This window comes from Lepidochelys kempii, chromosome 7, assembly GCF_965140265.1.
Source record: "Lepidochelys kempii isolate rLepKem1 chromosome 7, rLepKem1.hap2, whole genome shotgun sequence".
Lineage (NCBI taxonomy): Eukaryota > Metazoa > Chordata > Testudines > Cheloniidae > Lepidochelys > Lepidochelys kempii.
The window spans coordinates 50347427-50363185 of NC_133262.1; the positions used below are offsets into that span (position 1 = coordinate 50347427).

A 15759-nucleotide genomic window follows, 5' to 3' on the forward strand; every position below is an offset into this window, starting at 1 on the left:
TCCTGCTGGTCGTCCTTGGGAATTAGCTCTTTTCCAGCCTGGAGCGCCCTCTGCAGGCTGGTGAGCCGCACAGCTCTGACCCCCATGTCCCTCACAGACCCCAATGCCCCTTTCTCTGGGTTCTGCCACCTGGCAGCACCCCCACACTCTACCTCTGGGGAAACCCCAACCCCCACCTTGCCTCAGTCTGGGCTACTGCCAGTCATCACCAAGCCCCCACTCCCTGGGGCAGACTGCAGTGTAAAGACCGCTCATCATAGGCAAGGGGGTTTGGACCTGTTGCCTTCCTCTGACCCCCAGTACCTCAATGGACCTTGGACCAGGCCCTACAGCCTGGGGAGTTGCCAGCCTGGAGTGCCCCACTCAGCCCGCTCCTTCCCCAGCACTGCACCCACCCTCAGTACCCTGTCAAGCAGGCAGCCAGGCCCTGCTCTCTCCCAGCCTGGAAAGAGACTTCTTAGGCCACTAGCTCACAGCCTTTTTATACAGGCCAGCTGGGGCCTGATTGGGGCATGGCCCAGCTGCGGCTGCTTCCCCAGTAAGCCATCCCCAGCCACAGCCCTCTCCAGGGCTGCTTTTAACCCCTTCTATTTTAGGAGCAGGGTAGCCACCACGCTACACCAAGATATGTAAGTAGGTCAGGAAATGTCTAGGAAGATGCAATTAGGTTTATCTCTTTTATTTTGTTATGACTTGTGGATTCCTCTGTGCTAACCCCAGGTGCTTTTGTTTTGCTTGTAACCTTTAAGCTGGATCTCAAGAAAGCTATTCTTGGTGCTTAATTCTTGTAGTTGCTCTTTTAAAATCTAGCAATAGCCTGAGTTCCCAGATATTGTTTTTTTTAATTAATAAAATTTACCTTTTTTATTAACAGAATTGGATTTTTGTGTCTGAAGAGGTTTGTGCATGTTGTTTAATTAGCTGGTGGCAACAGCTGATTTCCTTTTCTTTCTCTTTCTCAGCTCTTCCCTGGAGGAGGTGGGGGGAGAGAGGGCTTGAGGATACCCCACAGGAATGAATTCCCAAGTGAACCTTCCTGGCCTCTCAAAGGGTTTCTGCTCTTGGGTGGTGGCAGTATCTACCAATCCAAGGTCAGAGAAAAGCTGTAACCTTGGGAGTTTAATGTAAACCGGGAGTGGCCAGTATTAATTTTTAGAATCCTTGTGGGCCCCCACTTTCTGCATTCAAAGTGCCAGAGTGGGGAATTAACCTTGACATGTGCAGAGACTGCTAGTGGGGGAGGACGTGGCACAGCTGCACAAGGCAGAACTGAGGCTTCTCAAGAGTCCTTCTCCATTCTGTGTGGTGTGACAAAGTTCCTCCTCTGCCTTGGTGGGTCCAGCGCTTACTGGCAGATTTGCTTTCTTCAGAGATTCATGGCAGCCCTCAGTTTGGCCACTTTTGCAAGTGGCTTAAACCTGCCGTTCACTCAGCTAACCTCGTCACTGGCCAGCATGGGAAAAAGGAAGGAGAACAATCCCCGCAGTCTCTGCTGATCCACCATGTGGGTCGGGGAGCAGCCCAGAGACCTTCCCCTCTGGTGGAACTCATAGTCCAGGTCAACTCCTCCTGTGTCTGATCAGGAGTTGGGAGGTTTGGTGGGAACCCGGGCCCGCCTTCTACTCTGGGTTCCAGCCCAGGGCCCTGTGGAATGCAGCTGTCTAGAGTGCCTCCTGGAACAGCTACAACTCCCTGGGCTACTTCCCCTGGCCTCCTCCCAACACCTTCTTTATCCTCACCACAGAATCTTCCTCCTGGTGTCTGATAATGCTTGTACTCCTCAGTCCTCCAGCAGTACACGTTCTCGCTCCTAGCTCCTCACACAGACACCACAACTGAAGTGAAGTCCTTTTTAAACTCAGGTGCCCTGATTAGCCAGCCTGCCCTAATTGATTCTAGCAAGTTCCTTCTTGTTCTGGAACTGCCCCTGTTCCCTTACCCAGGGAAAAGGGACCTGCTTAACCTCGGACCAAGATCTCTCCCTTCTATCACTCTCCTGTAGTCGGTCCATTCACGTATTCGGGCAGAGTTCCTCTGGGCAGCATCCACTGACTCCCTTGACGCCTTTGAGGAGCAGTGGGAGCTGTTTGGGGTTTTCTGCTCGGTGTCCCCATCTGGTTCCCTTCGTTTGACCCTTTGACCACACTCCTGTCCCTATTATTTCATTAGAATCATAGAATATCAGGGTTGGAAGGTACCTCAGGAAGTCATCTAGTCCAACCCCCTGCTCAAAGCAGGACCAATCCCCAATTAAATCATCCCAGCCAGGGCTTTGTCAAGCCTGATCTTAAAAACTTCTAAGGAAGGAGATTCTACCACCTCCCTAGGTAACGCATTCCAGTGTTTCACCACCCTCCTAGTGAAAAAGTTTTTCCTAATATCCAACCTAAACCTCCCCCACTGCAACTTGAGACCATTACTCCTTGTTCTGTCATCTGCTACCACTGAGAACAGTCTTTGGAACCCCCTTTCAGGTAGTTGAAAGCAGCTATCAAATCCCCCCTCATTCTTCTCTTCTGCAGACTAAACAATCCCAGTTCCCTCAGTCTCTCCTCATAAGTCATGTGTTCCAGTCCCCTAAGCATTTTTGTTGCCCTCCGCTGGACTCTTTCCAATTTTTCCACATCCTTCTTGTAGTGTGGGGCCCAAAACTGGACACAGTACTCCAGATGAGGCCTCACCAGTGTCGAATAGAGGAGAACGATCACGTCCCTCGACCTGCTGGCAATGCCCCTACTTATACATCCCAAAATGCCATTGGCCTTCTTGGCAACAAGGGCACACTGTTGACTCATATCCAGCTTCTCGTCCACTGTAACCCCTAGGTCCTTTTCTGCAGAATTGCTGCCGAGCCATTTAGTCCCTAGTCTGTAGCGGTGCATGGGATTCTTCCGTCCTAAGTGCAGGACTCTGCACTTAGAATCAGAGAATCAGAGAATATCAGGGTTGGAAGGGACCCCAGAAGGTCATCTAGTCCAACCCCCTGCTTGAAGCAGGACCAATTCCCAGTTAAATCATCCCAGCCAGGGCTTTGTCAAGCCTGACCTTAAAAACCTCTAAGGAAGGAGATTCTACCACCTCCCTAGGTAATGCATTCCAGTGTTTCACCACCCTCTTAGTGAAAAAGTTTTTCCTAATATCCAATCTAAACTTCCCCCACTGCAACTTGAGACCATTACTCCTCGTTCTGTCATCTGCTACCATTGAGAACAGTCTAGAGCCATCCTCTTTGGAACCCCCTTTCAGGTAGTTGAAAGCAGCTATCAAATCCCCCCTCATTCTTCTCTTCTGCAGGCTAAACAATCCCAGCTCCCTCAGCCTCTCCTCATAACTCATGTGTTCCAGTCCCCTAATCATTTTTGTTGCCCTTCGCTGGACTCTCTCCAATCTATCCACATCCTTCTTGAAGTGTGGGGCCCAAAACTGGACACAGTACTCCAGATGAGGCCTCACCAATGTCGAATAGAGGGGAACGATCACGTCCCTCGATCTGCTCGCTATGCCCCTACTTACACATCCCAAAATGCCATTGGCCTTCTTGGCAACAAGGGCACACTGCTGACTCATATCCAGCTTCTCGTCCACTGTCACCCCTAGGTCCTTTTCCTCAGAACTGCTGCCTAGCCATTCGGTCCCTAGTCTGTAGCTGTGCATTGGGTTCTTCCGTCCTAAGTGCAGGACCCTGCACTTATCCTTACTGAACCTCATCAGATTTCTTTTGGCCCAATCCTCCAATTTGTCTAGGTCTTTCTGTATCCTATCCCTCCCCTCCAGCGTATCTACCATTTCTCCCAGTTTAGTATCATCCGCAAATTTGCTGAGAGTGCAATCCACACCATCCTCCAGATCATTTATGAAGATATTGAACAAAACCGGCCCCAGGACCGACCCTTGGGGTACTCCACTTGATACCGGCTGCCAACTAGACATGGAGCCATTGATCACTACCCGTTGAGCCCGACAATCTAGCCAGTTTTCTACCCACCTTATAGTGCATTCATCCAGCCCATACTTCCTTAACTTGCTGACAAGAATACTGTGGGAGACCGTGTCAAAAGCTTTGCTAAAGTCAAGAAACAATACATCCACTGCTTTCCCTTCATCCACAGAACCAGTAATCTCATCATAAAAGGCGATTAGATAAGTCAGGCATGACCTTCCCTTGGTGAATCCATGCTGGCTGTTCCTGATCACTTTCCTCTCATGCAAGTGCTTCAGGATTGATTCTTTGAGGACCTGCTCCATGATTTTTCCAGGGACTGAAGTGAGGCTGACTGGCCTGTAGTTCCCAGGATCCTCTTTCTTCCCTTTTTTAAAGATTGGCACAACATTAGCCTTTTTCCAGTCATCCATTAAGTCAAGCTGGTCGCCTGCCATATTTACTATTCTTTCGACTCATTGGGATGGTTTGTCCCTGTAACCTCAACAGGGATTCCTTGACTTGTCCTTGTTGAACCTCATCAGATTTCTTTTGGCCCAATCTTCCAATTTGTCTAGGTCCCTCTGTATCCTGTCCCTACCCTCCAGCGTATCTACCTCTCCTCCCAGTTTAGTGTCATCTTCAAATTTGCTGAGGGTGCAATCCACACCCCAGATTGTTTAGTTGTCCCCCAGATTTATTTGGTGTCCAAGTCCTGTGGATCCCCCTCTTAGGCTGGGGGGGATCCTTTAGCAGTGGATGGGCTTCACCCGCCCACTTCCCGGATCCCAATAGGATCACTCTCCTGTAGTCGGTCCATTCACGTTTCCGGGCAGAGTTCCTTTGGGCGGCATCCACTGACTCCCTTGACGCCTTTGAGGAGCAGTGGGCGCTGTCCAGGGTTCTCTGCTCCGTGTCCCCGTCCGGTTCCCTTCCTTTGACCCTCTGACTCCACTCCTGTCCCTGTTATTTCATTAGTTGTCCCCCAGATTTATTTGGTATCCAGGTCTTGTGGATCCCCCTCTTAGGCTGCGGGGGGATCCTTTAGCAGTGGACTGGCTTTGCCCGCCCACTTCCCGGATCCCAGTAGGGCTACTGCCACTCCAGTTGCTCCCCTGGCTGGGCCAGACACCACCCCTCCTTCTTTGCTACCTGGTTGCTGGCTGGCTGTTGGACACCCCCACCCTTGGGTGCTGCTACTGCTCCAACTACAGCCCCTGGCGGGGGGGCAGGCTGCTGGCCTGCTCCCCAGAGTGGGAGGAGTGAGGGACCCTAGCCCCAGCCGTTGCTGCTGTGGACACCACCACCACCTTAGAGGGGTCCTTTCTGCCTGTCCAGACCACCACCTGGAGTTCCTGGAGCTGCTGCTGTGGAGTTTGCTGCCTGGGGCCGCTGAAGCCCCGAGGAGGAGAAGAAGAGGACCATCTACCAGTGGGGGAGCACCTAGAGACTTTGCAGATCACTGTAGAGTGGGCCTTTTGAACGGAGTAATTTTCAAACTGTGCTCTTCTGGTGGGGGTTTTGACTGTGTTGGTAGGGACACAGGGGGTGTGGCGTTGAGCTGCCCCTGATCCATCTGTGTTCCCCCAACCCCCACCACTACCACCACTGCTGCCCCCTCCACCACCCCCACTGGCTGTTTACCATCTGCCTCAGCTCCTGCCTCTGGACTCAGCTGCTTGCCAAGCCCTATTTCCACCATTTGGGCCAGAAGCAGCAGCCAGGCCAAATTCACTTTGTGCAACCGCACGTGACGCACGTACCGCCCCCCAGACTGCCCACCTCACAGCTTTGCCCTTTGCTACCTACTCCATTTGCCCCTTGCAGCCTTCCCCCCTGCTTTTTTGCCCCAGCCCCCTTTACGAGCTTCAGTTTGTTTGCCTGCCCCACCTGTTTCCCTCTGCAGCCTTTGTTTGTTTGCCCTGCCCCAGCCTCTGAAGCTAGCCCCTTGGTTTCCCTGACCTAACTCCAGGCTGCTTAGCCCCTTGCTCCGTGCTCCCATTCCCCCTCTCATGCACTTGTGCCCCTCCCCATTTTAGTTTGTACCCCTTTCACTGCACCCCCAATGCTGTTGTATCCCCCCTCCCCTAGTGCAGCTAGAGGAGCTGGAATTCCACCCAGTGTTGGTTATTGCCCCTAACCCCTGATTGCCCCCCCCGTCCAGCCCACCCCCTTTGGCACCCTCCTCCCCTGCCTGCAGCCTAGCGGGGAGGAGTGGTTGACCTGCTTCCCCTTTCCCCACTCCCCTCCTCCTTCTGGTGTCTCCACTTCCCACCCTGCTCATAATGGCGGGGGACGAGACAGGTGGTGCCCCTCCAGAAAACCCCACTGCCCCTCCCCCACCTGCCGCTCTGTTGCCCCCCCCAAGCCTCTATCTCCACTGCCACAGCCAAACCACCTGCTACTGCCCCCGCTGGGGCAACGGCAGCGGTGGACACCAGGATGACCTCTGCTGCTGCCACGTCCCTCACCCCCTCCGACCCTGGGGAAGCCCTCCCAGCCGGCAGGAAAGGCCAGGGTAAAAAGAAGGGTAAGGGCCCCGCAAAAAAGACCAAGCCCTCCATGCCAGGGGCTGCCCCCACTGCCGCGGCCCCACCACTGGCCGCGGCATCCCTCCCCGCTGTTCCCTCCACCAGCTCTGCGGGTGTCCCTCCCCTGCCCCCCAGGGCGTATGCCCCGGTGGTGGCAGCCCCCCCGCCTGCTGCTACGTCATCTCTCCCGCCAACCGTCTCTGCTACCATCTATAGCGGCCGGGGCCCCTTCCCGACCTTGACCAGGAAGCACGGCATCCGTTGCCTCCTGGTGCCCACCTTGCCCCACGTGGAGACCTACGTGCGGGCTTTGGCGAAGGTGGTGGGGCCCACGGCCATTGTGGCAGCCTCCAAAATGTACAGAAAGGTCGTCTTCTTCTTAGCATTGGAGGCCGCCGCCCAGGAGGCAGTGGAGACACGCCTGGCAGTGGGGGGCGTGTTCGTCTCCCTAGGTCCGCTAGAGGACCTGGGCGTCCATCTTGTCCTGACCTCCGTCCCTCCCTTTCTTCCCAATGTCGCCCTGTTACCTGCTCTCTCCACCCTGGGAAACCCATCTCCGTGGTCAGCACTCTCCCATTGGGCTGCAAAGACCCCGCCATCCGTCACATCCTCTCGTTCTGCCAGCAGGTGCAGCTTCAACTGCCGCCGGCGGTGTGTGGCGGAGAGGCGCTCGAGGGGTCATTCCTGGTCCCCTACCAGGGGGCCCATTACCGGTTGCACTACTCCGCGGGGGGACCCAGTGCTATCTCTGCCGGGTGATGGGGCACGTCCGGAGGGACTTCCCCTTGGCCCAGCAAAGAGGGGCATCCAGGACCTCCGAGCCCTGGCAGGGCACCGGCCCTGTCATCGCCGGTGCCCCTGGCTGACCGGCGCCTGAAGCCACCCCTCCTCCTTCCCAGCCCACCCCTGCTTCCGCTCAGGCCCAAGGGGCACATCCCCCACTATGCCCAGATTAGCGGGAGAGCCCCGTCTTTGCTGCTTGCAATCTGGCAGGGCCTGTGGAGGAGGGTGCGGCAGGGATACCGCCGGGCATGGGAGAAGGCCCACCCCAGGGGGAATCTTCCCTCCCTCGTGCTGCCCCACCGTTACCCCCCCCAAGTCCCTGAGCCATTGCCCCTGCCCCCTAACCTGACCCCTGCTAGCCAGCCCCCAGATGATGCCATGGAGGGCTGGGCCCTAGTATAGGGGAAGTGGGGCAAGCAGAAGGCTCGAGCTCCGCTCCTTCCATCAGATGCGGAGGCCCCCTGGAAAACCAGAGAGGGGGGCACCGATGCCGAGCCTTCTGCTTTGCCCACAGGTGTGTGCCATTCACTGGTGCCGGCTGGGGAAGACGTGGCAGCACCGGAAGGCAGTATCTCCCCTCCACGGGAGTCCCTCCCTTCCAAGGGCCCCACGGGAGCCCCTTCTGCCCTGGTACCATCTGAAGCCCCTGTGAGCCCCGAGGCAACCGTCGCATCAGGTGCTGGCAGGGAGAACCCCGGAGTGGTGGAAAGTGATCTCCCCTCCATATATGAGGAGATTGAGGCCCTGGATCTGACCCCAGTCACCCAGGGGGAGGATGACCCTTTGCCAGCGGGCCTCGATCTGGGTGATCTCACTCCGGCCCCCCTTTCCCCATGTTCCCTACCCCTAACCGTTGCTTCCACTCCCACCTCTGAGGAGCCCCTGGATTCTTCCATCAACCCAGCCACAGAAGGCACCCCACTGACGGCCGCCGAGCTTGTTGAGGCGACGGCCAGTGCCACGCGGCAGGGACCCGAGCCACCAGGGGCATGCCTCGTTGGTGTGGTGCAATCGACCTCCTTCCCGGGCGGGGGCCCTACAGAAGATAGTCCACCTCCTGATGCTGTGGCTGCCAAACCCACCATAGAGCCTGCGCTCGGCATCACTGAGAGCCCCCTCCCCACCCCCTCAACCCTTGAGCCTGACCAAGAAGTGCCACCACCCAGTTGCTCGGCTCCTGGAGCTCAATATCTCACCCCTGCCCCTGTCCCTGTCCCTGATCCTGGCCCTACCCCTGTCCCTGACCCCGGCCCTCCCTCAGGATGCCGACCCTGTCTCTATCCCCTCCCCGTCCTGCGATGTTATTGCCGCCTGGGGCTGTCTCCTTCCCTTTTCCGGCAAATGACCCCCAGGGAGTGGCCTTTGTGTTTCCCTGTCCCAACCCACTAGGGGCTGCTATCTTCCCTCCGCCGCCCCCCTACTACACCAAGGTTCAAGGCGGGCCACATGGCGCCGGCCGGTCGGGTGCCATGTCCGGAGTCCGCCCCTTGCCTACCCGTCTCAGTGGGACTCAGGGCTGTGCCAGGGGCCCCTTCAGAGGATAGTCAGGAGCCAGTAATCCCACCCCCCCATGCACTGTGAGAGGAGCTGCGAGAGTTTCTAGAAGATGTCCGTGGCTCCTGCAACAAGGTACAGCTTGCTCTTCAGCAATGGGGGGACTTTCATCAGATCCTCTGGGCTGCATGGGCCCTTATGCGGGAGGGTAAAAGGACCGGGAAGCAGGTCCGCTGCAGCCTACCAGCAGGTCCGTGGCTTCCGTGACTCGTTGCTCACCTACAGGGTAGGTCACAGTTTGCTGCGTGGCCCAATGGGGGCCACGAGCATCCCTGCCAGTGACGATGCTCCCCAGCCCTCCTCATGGCACCACTCATCATCGCAACATTGAACAGCATGTAGGATGGGTCTCCACAGGTCCCAGGTGCTCTCCTTCCTTCGGGAGGGGGGTACTCTGTGGTTTTCCTGCAGGAGACCCATACGCCAAAGATAGCTGGTGGCTGGAATGGGGGGACAGAGTCTACTTTAGCCATCTCACAGTTCGTACGGCTGGAGTGGTGACCCTGTTCTCCCCTGACCTACGGCCCGAGGTGCTGGGGGTCACCGAGGCTGTGCCGGGCTGCCTGCTGCACCTTCGGGTCTGTATAGAGGGGCTCATGGTCAATTTCGTTAACATCTATGCCCTGACATCAGGCCCAGATTCTATCAGCAGGCGTCTGTCTTCCTCGGCACCTTGGATCCTCACGAGTGCCTGGTCCTGTATGGGGACTTTAACACCACCCTCGAGGAGCGGGACCGCTCGGGGACCGAGCAGTGTCCGGCCGCAACAGACGTCATCCGGGAGATAGTCGAACACCAATCCCTGGTGGATGTCTGGCGCGACCACCACTTGGACGACATCTCGACTTTCACCTTTGTCCGGGTGGAGGCCCATTGGTCGCGCCACTCCTGGTTGAACTGCATTTACTTATCACGCTTCCACCTTTCACGAGCCCACTCCTTCAGCATCTAGCCAGCCCCGTTCTCTGACCATCATTTAGCCACTGTGACAGCCTCTGTCTGCACGGAGAGGCCGTGGCCGGCCTATTGGCATTTCAACAACAGCTTGTTGGAGGATGTGGGCTTCGTGGTGTCCTTCCAGGAGTTCTGGCTGGCCTGGCGAGGGCAGCAGCGTGCCTTTCCCTTGGCGCAGCGATGGTGGGACCTGGGGAAGGTGCGTGCCCGGCTCTTCTGCTGTGACTACACCCGGGGAGCCAGCCGTCGGAGGGATGTGGCGATAGAGCAGTTGGAACTGGAGGTCTTAGAGCTGGAGAGGCATCTGGCTACCAGCCCTGAGGACCCGCCCCGCTGCGGAGTGTGCCGGGAGAAGCGGGAGGAGCTCCGGGCCCTCGAAGATCATCGGACCCAGGGCACCTTTGTTTGATCCCGCATCCGTCTCCTTTGGGAGATGGATCACCGCTCCCGCTTCTTCTACGCCCTGGAGAAAAGGAGGGGGGCCAAGAAACACATCACCTGCCTTCTGGCAGAGGATGGCACCCCCCTGACAGATCCTGTGGAGATGTGCGGGAGGGTGAGACCTTCTACGCAAGCCTTTTCTCCCCGGATCCAACTGATCCTAATGCTTGTAGAGTGCTCTAGGAGGAGCTCCCTACGGTCAACGCAGGTGACTGAGACCGGCTAGAGCTGCCTCTCACTCTGGCCGAGTTCTCGGAAGCCCTACGCCGCATGCCCACCAATAAATCTCCGGGCATGGATGGGCTGACCGTGGAGTTCTACCGCGTGTTCTGGGACGTCCTCGGCCCAGACCTAGTCACTGTCTGGGCTGAGTCCTTGCAGACCGTCGTTCTCCCTCTTTCATGCAGGCGAGCCGTGCTTGCTTTATTGCCGAAGAAGGGGGACCTCCGCGATTTACGAAATTGGCATCCCGTCTCGCTCCTCAGCACGGACTACAAAGTTGTAGCAAAAGCCATCTCACTGCGGCTAGGGTCCGTGCTGACGGACGTGGTCCACCCAGACCAGACCTACACTGTCCCGGGCTGCACCATCCTCGATAACTGTATCTGGTTCGGGACCTCTTGGAACTCAGGTGTAGGGAGGGTCTGTCGTTCGCCCTCCTGTCCTTGGATCAGGAGAAGGCATTAGACAGGGTGGACCATGGGTATCTCCTGAGCACTCTGCAAGCATTTGGCTTCGGACCCCAGTTTATGGGTTTTCTCTGGGTGCTGTACGCCTCCGCAGAGTGTCTGGTCAGACTCAACTGAACCCTGACTGAACCGGTCAGCTTCGGGCGAAGAGTACGGCAGGGGTGCCCTGTCTTAGGCCAGCTGTACGCTCTGGCAATCGAGCCCTTCCTCTGTCTCCTCTGCAGGAGGTTGACGGGGTTGGTGCTGTGGGAACCGGAGCTGCAGCTGGTCCTTTCGGCATATGCTGACGACGTGCTCCTCATGGTCCAGGACCCGGGCGACTTGGCATGGGTGGAGGCTTGCCAGGCCATCTATTTGGCAGCCTCCTCCACCCGGGTCAACTGGGTCAAGATCTCTGGCCTGGTGGTCAGGGACAGCTGGCAGGTGAGCTCCATCCCACCCATGCTTCAGCCATCCTGTGGAGTGCAGCTCTGTCTCGGCGTTTACCTTTCTGCCATGCATCCCTCTCTGCCGGAGAACTGGCAAAATTTAGAGGGCAGGGTGATAGAGCAGCTCCAGAAATGGACAGGACTACTCTGGTGCCTCTCCCTTCGAGGGAGAGTGCTGGTTCTTACTCAACTAGTCCTCTCCATGCTCTGGTACCGGCTCAACACCCTGGTCCCGGCCCCAGATTTCCTGGCCAACCTCCAAACATCAATTCTGGAGTTCTTTTGTTCAGGACTGCGCTGAGTCCCTGCAGAGGTTCTCCATCTACCCCTGGAGGAGGGAGGGCAGGGCCTGAAGTGTCTGCACACTCAGGTCCATGTCTTCCGCCTCCAGGCCCTGCAGAGGCTCCTTAATGGTGCAGGTAGTCCGGCATGGAGCATACTAGCATGGAGCACACCTTTCTGCGCCACTTCCGAGGGCTCTGATACGACTGGCAGCTCCTTTATCTCGATCCGAGAGGTCTTCCATGAGACCTCTCTGGGCTGCCTGTCTTCTACCAGGACCTCCTCCGGACCTGGAAACTGCTTTCAACGACCAGGTCCGTGGTGGCCACCGAGGGGGCAGATCTCCTCCTGGAGCCCCTGCTACACCACCCCCAGCTCCGTGTGCAGGTGGCGGAGTCCCCCTTGGTGTGCCAGAGGTTGGACCTGGCAGAAGTCACAAGAATCGGAGACCTCCTGGACTACGACCGGGGAGACTGGCTGGATCCCCTGACACTCGCTCAACGAATGGAGCTCTCCAGACCTCGTACTCCCCAGCGCATACTTCAGGAGGTGAGGGCTGCTTTGCCGCCCGCTGCTCAGGTTTACCTTGACCGGGTCCTGCACGAGCGTGCGCCCTGCCCACCCTCCACCCCAGGCCCGCTGGACCTTTTCATTGGGCCCCTGCCCTGTGGACCCAACCACGCCCCCCCCGCCCCTTCACTGTGAGCCGACTGCACAAGCTGCAGCCTGTCTGGTTCCAGACTGCGCCAAGGAAACATCTATACACACTTGTGCTTCACACCCTTCACATCCTCACCCTCACGTCCTGCCCCAATACAAAATGGCAGGACCTCCTGCCACCTCTGGAGGGTGAGGAGCCCCAGTGGGCCAGCCTATACTCCACCTTGGTTCCAAGGCCTGCCGGGGATATCAGTTGGCGGCTCCTTCATGGAGCGTGAGCACGGGCGTGTACTTGGCATGGTTCACCCCATCCCAGACACCTGCCCCTTTTGTGGCATGAGGGAAACCCTGGCACATATATATTTGGAGTGTGCCAGGCTGCAGCCCCTATTCCAGCTCCTCACAAATATTTTGTTACATTTTTGGCTGCACTTTGCCCCTCACCTTCTGGTTTATGCACTCCCTATCTGTGGCCCCACAAAGTCACGGGATCTCCTGGTCAGCCTCCTCCTGGCCCTGGCTAAAATGGCCATCTATAAAACCAGAGTGAGGAGGTTGGCCGATGGAGTCTCCTGTGACTGTGGGGTCTATTTCTGGTCCTCCGTCCGTTCACATATCCAGGCAGAGTTCCTCTGGGCGGCATCCACTGAATCCCTTGACGCCTTTGAGGAGCAGTGGGCACTGTCCGGGGTTCTCTGGTCGGTGTCCCTGTCCGGTTCCCTTCATTTGACCCTTTGACCACACTTCTGTACCTGTTATTTCATTAGTTGTCCCCCGTATTTAGTTGGTGTCCAGGTCCTGTGGATCCCCCTCTTAGGCTGGCTGGGGATCCTTTAGCAGTGGGCGGGCTTTGCCTGCCCACTTCCCGGATCTCAACAGGAACACTATCCTGTAGCCATCTGGCCTGACCCTGTCACAATGGCTACACTCCATTCTGCAAGGGCATCACAGTCTGGCCCATAATGACCTCCAGCAGCCAAGCCTGGGCCCTCATCCGAACAGAATTCATACCGCTCACCCTCAGAGGTGCCATTTTATCTACCTTCAACATTTCAAGGTTTTGTGTTTGCTGGAAGATGTTCCCACAGACAAAACAGTAATCCTAGTTAACCGAGCATGGGCAGGTCTACAGCCCTTCTGAAACAACTGCCCAGAGTGCTTGCCTGAGTCACTTGCTATTTACAAAAAGGAGTACTTGTGGCACCTTAGAGACTAACCAATTTATTTGAGCATAAGCTTTTGTGAGCTACAGCTGATGTAGCTGCTGTAGCTTACGAAAGCTTATGCTCAAATAAATTGGTTAGTCTCTAAGGTGCCACAAGTACTTCTTTTCTTTTTGCGAATACAGACTAACACAGCTATTACTCTGAAACTTGCTATTTAGTTCATTTCCCTTAATAAGATTCATTTGAGCATTGGTGTCCCACTACTAAAAGGAATCCAAGGAATCCATTACACTCTCTGTTATGCAGTATCTGGTACCACATCTAGCCAACCAAGGAGTTTAAATGCCATCTTGCATAACCTAATGCCTGAATCCCCACAGGCTCACTTGTGGCTCTTCAGCCCTATTCCCATCTCTGGGGCACAGCAGAGGTAGATCTCCCAATGGGAATTCCATGGGGTCCTGTGCCTGATGCAGGCCCAGTGCCTTCTAGGATCCTCGGGGGTTGTGTTTCACCATTCTTTCCACTGATGCACCATCTGCTCTTCCGTACAAGGAATGGAGATTGGGCATTGGGAAGTAAGACACTGTGAGCTTCAGCTTCAGGGACCTCTTGCACAAGGACTTGGCTTGTTTCCCTGTGGGAGGGAGGCTTCTGCACAGCTGAGCCCTGAGTGGGCCGTACATAATCAACTGGGTTTCAAGCATGTCAGTGCTCCGGTCAATTAAACTAGTAACCAGTGGGATTTGTTTATTATTAAATGGATGAAGTGAGTAGGCCCATGTATTTGTAGGACTTTTCACTAGAATTTATACATATAAACAGTCTTCTGAGTTGCTTCTTCCATACAGAACCTTAAGAATGATATAGTAGCTCCACATGCCCCTATTTTTGTATGATATTTTAAATCGTGACATCTAACTATATTTGCAAGTGATTTAACCACTGTATTGCTGACTGTGTCACCAGAGGTGTGCACAACAGGGTGAATGGAATTTTGCAATCCAGGAAATCCCATGTGACTCTTTGCACATTGACCAGCTCAGCTGTTTTCCTAGTATTTAGGGCACATCTTTTCTTGTACTTGCTGTGTGTTTTCCCTACTGGCAGTTGGATCAGTTACAGCATTTTGCAATTTTTACATTTCTCTCCATCTTCATCTTTTAAAGTGTTCTGTTCTGTTGCTTCCCTGAACATTTCTGCTGTTAAGTATTTCACTGTCTTTAGGTCTCTTCTTCTCCCCCTCCCTGCATGTCCCTCTTCACTCCTGCAGAGCCAGGCCAACATCAGAAGGCACCTTTCAGAATATTTTATGGTACATTTCTTTCTGGGAGCCTGCCAGCTCTGCGCCAATTGGACTTTTAACGGCCTGGTTAGCAGTGCTGACCGGAGCCGCCAGGGTCCCTTTTTGATCATGTGTTCTGGTTGAAAACCAGACACCTGGCAACCCTACCACCTAACTTTGGACAGTAACCAAAGGAAAATGGTGTATCTTCCTCCTCAGTGTCATCTTTGGCAGCCCATTCTGAAGCCTTTGTATTATAATCCCGAATCCCAGGGAACAGAAGATGCAATTGTCCCCCTTGGGGGCCCTGATATTGTTCATTGCTCTTGTCCTATTTCTCTTTTGCTTTCAAAACTGCTTTAATTTCTCCCACTTTTCTTCCTAAAAATAGCTGCATCTATTTAATTACAGGTTTAATTGGTTAGTCTCTAAGGTGCCACAAGTACTCCTTTTCTTTTTGTGAATCTATTTACTTCATCCAAGAAAAGGGTACTTTATCACAGTCTATATGTACCTACAGGGGGAAGAAATTTCTGATAGCAGAAAGGTGCATAATGGGAGCCAATGGTTGGACACTGAAACTAGACAAATTCAGACTAGAAAGAAAGCACAAATTTTCAACTGTGAGTGGTAATTAAACATTGGAGCAGCTTACCTGTGGAGGAGTTGGGTTTTCCCTCACTTGGTGTCTTGTAAATCAAAACTGGATTTCTTTTTAAAAGATATGCTCTAGCTCAAACAGATGTCACGGGCTTGATGCAGAAGTTACTGGGTGAGGGTCTCTGGCCTGCCTTATTCAGGAGGTCAGACTAGATGATGATGATAATGGTCCATTCTGGCCTTAAAATGTATTATCTTTTGTTCAAAGTAAAGCAGAGAGGGGCTGCAATGTGAGCCCCTCATAGCCCTTCTGGGGGAGAGGCCTGCATTCAGAGACTGTATTTATTTTATTCATAGACATTATTTCTAATAATAATGGAAATAGGACTGCTTTAATGTGCTTTGGATATCCTTTAGTTCATGCAAGCAGCATCTAAATGAGGCAATTAGAGCGCTGTTGGGCATGT

General features: G+C 54.9%; 1 protein-coding gene across 3 annotated transcripts in view; it reads left to right on the forward strand.

Moving 5' to 3' along the window:
* Positions 1 to 15759, forward strand: part of BSN (bassoon presynaptic cytomatrix protein) — a 465957-nt gene that overhangs the window by 213652 nt on the left and 236546 nt on the right. The window lies entirely within an intron of this gene.